The following is a 3,386-nucleotide window of genomic DNA, read 5'->3' on the forward strand; positions in this document are numbered from 1 at the left end:
GATATTGTATCATTTCGACGTTAACAAAAGGCACGTATAAGTCTTTCTGAGTTTAATATATTCTCTCCGAGTTACTCTGTTTTATTACTTCATATACATATATTACTTGCCAAGAGCTATCTAATATATAAAGCACTTTAACATCAATTTGATATATTAATTACTTGAACCTTTCCCTTTATATTTTCCAGAAATTTCAACACTCAATAGTCATTTTATGCTAAGCATGTTACATATTCTAAGTAAACGTATTGCTTTCCAACACTTCTTATGTGAGTGTTAATGTTAAGAATTTCACATATCTACATGATAACATTTCATGTTACAAAAATAAATGGATAATATAAAAGTTTAGCAATGTGGAGTACCTAAACATTTCAAAATTTTAACTTAAAATTAAATAATTAAAGTGCATAAACATTTTTCAATAATATCTCTTTACACGATTTCAGTTTTACATTGATCTTTATCCTAATTCTTCCTTTACTTACTTTTATAGAGTTTCTGTTGATTGATATTTCATCATTTGTAACCATCATCATTAGCATCATTATCATCATCATCATTTGCGACAAATTGTAGAGACCTCGTTTAGCTACGCATAGTTTAGTTTATTACGTCGATTAGTTGCACTATAAGCAACACCTTTAACTGCCAACAAATTACAACTTTATCATGCCGCAAACGATGACGATGACGCTGACGATGACGATGACTGGAACATTGCTTGGCCGTGCCCATCCATTCTGCTCCCCATCCGCTAGACGTAAGCCGGCGAGCCTGAGAGCAGCTCGCATAATTAATGAAGTGCAGGAGTTGCAAAGGCAACGGCGGCGACACAAATGAAGCTATTGCCGGCTGGTTGACTGGATGGCTGGCTGGTTGGCTGGCTGGTTGGCTGGCTAGCCGGCTGGAGTAGCCCAGCTTCTGAGGCTCCGGCTCCAGCTCCGGCTACTCCATATTTATACAGAGCGAACACGTTAAATAAAAGATAAGCGGCTAAAGCGGCGAGTGTCACGCGCGCCATAATTGCCAGCGTTTGGAGGAGAGTGGGGTGCGGAGGTAGGTACGATTGGGTACCATCCTTTGGATGTCGCATCGTTTCGACAGTCTAATACAATAAACTAAAACTTGCACCAGTCTAATAAAACATTAGGATCGCATGCAATGAACCGCCGTAGCTTTCATCTCATGCGCAGCTCCTCGAGTCCTATGATATTTCTGAAATATTTCCTTTATAAAATTTAGCTATTTATAATATTAGGATTTTACAATAGTACTTACTACATATCTCTAATTCTTCTATTGCAGGAGTTGGTTGCAGGGGTTGGTAGCTAGTACCAATAACATTTTTTAAAAGTTGAAATCTACACTACAAAATCTTGATCACAACAAAAATCATCACATAAAAATTTGAGAATAAAACTACAGTAAAAATCGAATTAAACTCTGCATACATTGCATTTATGAAAATCACTTAGAGAGGCGATATTTGAGAGAGGAAGTGGATCGGGAGTTAGGAATAGTAAGTAATAGAGCGAGAGACAGAGAGAGAGAGAGTGAGAGAGAGAGAGTAATATATCAACAAAAATAATTATATTTAGTTGATGGAAACTTACAGCAAATGTCTATGAACTAATTGTAAAGTCCACAACATAATCCCAGCGAACATTTTCCAGGACAAGGGCATCCTATACGCTGCAAGTATATATTACAATATATTATTTTAGGAGTTTTGTATGCGTGCGCACGTCAACGCGTCGTTGATCCCAAATGCATTTGTCAATGTCGCCAACGTGTCGCTGGCTCTGGCACTGAATGAAAGTCCAAGTCCTCCTATTCCACAAACAAAAAAATTAAATGAAGAAAAAAAACTTTCGCCTGCGCTTGCAAGTTTGTCCATATTCATTGTTGCGCTGCGGGCAGCCGACGCAGTCGTCGGGTTCAGGGGTAAAATGGAGCTGGCCCACGGGCTACTCAGTAAAATGCGTGACGTGCAAGAGGCGTCTGACTTGGTTTTGCTGCCCTATTCATAGGACTGGCCATACATAATTCCAATTTGCAACATTTTTGTTATTTGCTGTGGCTGTATGGTTTTTTTTCTTTCCTGAACGGGGCTCACGTTCATGGCCCAAACAATAAATACGTTTTGGGCAGCCAGTTTAGTGGCAAATGAGTTATGACTGTTGCACTTGGTCCCGACACATTAACAAAGTTTGACGAATGGCGAACGCAAAAGTGGAGGTGACGATCGCTAAGTGAACACGAGGCCACAGTTCTCAGCGGCCACAGTCTGGCTAATTCAAGAGTCGACTTTCGTATTTGGGTTGGCATCTTTAGCTCAATCTGGCTGCTCTGCAATTATACTCGGACTCGACTCTGGCTCACACTCGTACTAGTTTGTTTGAATGCATCATGTGCATTACGCACTTGTCGCTCTAAGCTGATCCAGCTTTGCCATGCCTGATTGCCATCGCTGTGAGGCAGCTTCGTAATTAAAATGAAATCAGCATACGGCTTAATTTCGTCTTCAGTTTGAAACTCGAGCTCTCGGATTTTATATTTGGACTCGTCCGACTGCTTGTTGTTTGTCTAATGCGTAACATCGTTTGCCAACTCAGTGTTTCCCCCAAAAGCCCCTCATTCGGTTTGCCAGCCTCTTGCTCCAAATCTGTCCGTTCTCATAAATCTGTCTGGCATTTTGCATGCCAGTCATCAGCTGCTAACTTGCTTTGGATTAATTTAAATCCTTTTTGGAGATTTGCTCAGGAATTTCTCTAGCCAGCCTCTTATCCCACACAAACCGTTAGGACGTAACGCATTTTCATGCTAGTTATAAACAATTTTGAACAAATTTCCAATCTCTTTATACTAGTCATGCCCTATTTCGACATGCTGCTAAATGCTAAATCTTTATTGAGATTATAAACATGACCTACTATTTATATATTTAAATAATCGAAAATGTTACCCGATGTCGCCCGGGTTAAATAAAATAAATAAGAAAAACTTGAAAATGGTTATTGCAGTTGAACTGGTGACCTCTCGCTTGCTTGTCTGACGCTCGTCAAATTTTTGACTAAGTAATAATATAATCTTGTGTATATTTCATTAGCTGCCATTTGATACTCAAAATCATCATCATAATTAGAACCTTGCAAACGGAGCGCTTGCCTATTTGCCAAAACTCTGTTTGTCTCTTGCGGGCAAGTCCATAAGTATCTTGGTGGTGTGCCTTATTCTGTTGACAGTTGCCGTAATTGATAACATGGACTAAACTGTCATAAACTGTCGTAAACGATGTACAGGAATCATCTTGATCTAGATTGTCCAATACAGACGTCACATGGAGCAAGTAATTTACCAAAAATGCGTCCGAATGAACT

General features: G+C 39.4%; 1 long non-coding RNA gene across 3 annotated transcripts; it reads right to left on the minus strand.

The window, feature by feature from the left end:
* Positions 1 to 405: 405 nt before the first annotated feature.
* Positions 406 to 2,910, minus strand: LOC26530649 (uncharacterized). 3 transcript variants are annotated; one of them, XR_004303416.2, is made up of 3 exons: positions 1,620 to 2,910; positions 1,285 to 1,476; positions 406 to 1,233 (listed from the first exon to the last, which is right to left on the minus strand). It is a non-coding gene; the product is annotated as an uncharacterized lncRNA (long non-coding RNA). The 3 variants fall into 3 exon arrangements; XR_004303417.2 differs by having other exon boundaries at positions 408 to 1,221; positions 1,285 to 1,449; XR_001450472.3 differs by having other exon boundaries at positions 408 to 1,221.
* Positions 2,911 to 3,386: the final 476 nt, after the last annotated feature.

The sequence above is a fragment of the Drosophila virilis genome, chromosome 3 (genome assembly GCF_030788295.1).
Source record: "Drosophila virilis strain 15010-1051.87 chromosome 3, Dvir_AGI_RSII-ME, whole genome shotgun sequence".
Classification (NCBI taxonomy): domain Eukaryota; kingdom Metazoa; phylum Arthropoda; class Insecta; order Diptera; family Drosophilidae; genus Drosophila; species Drosophila virilis.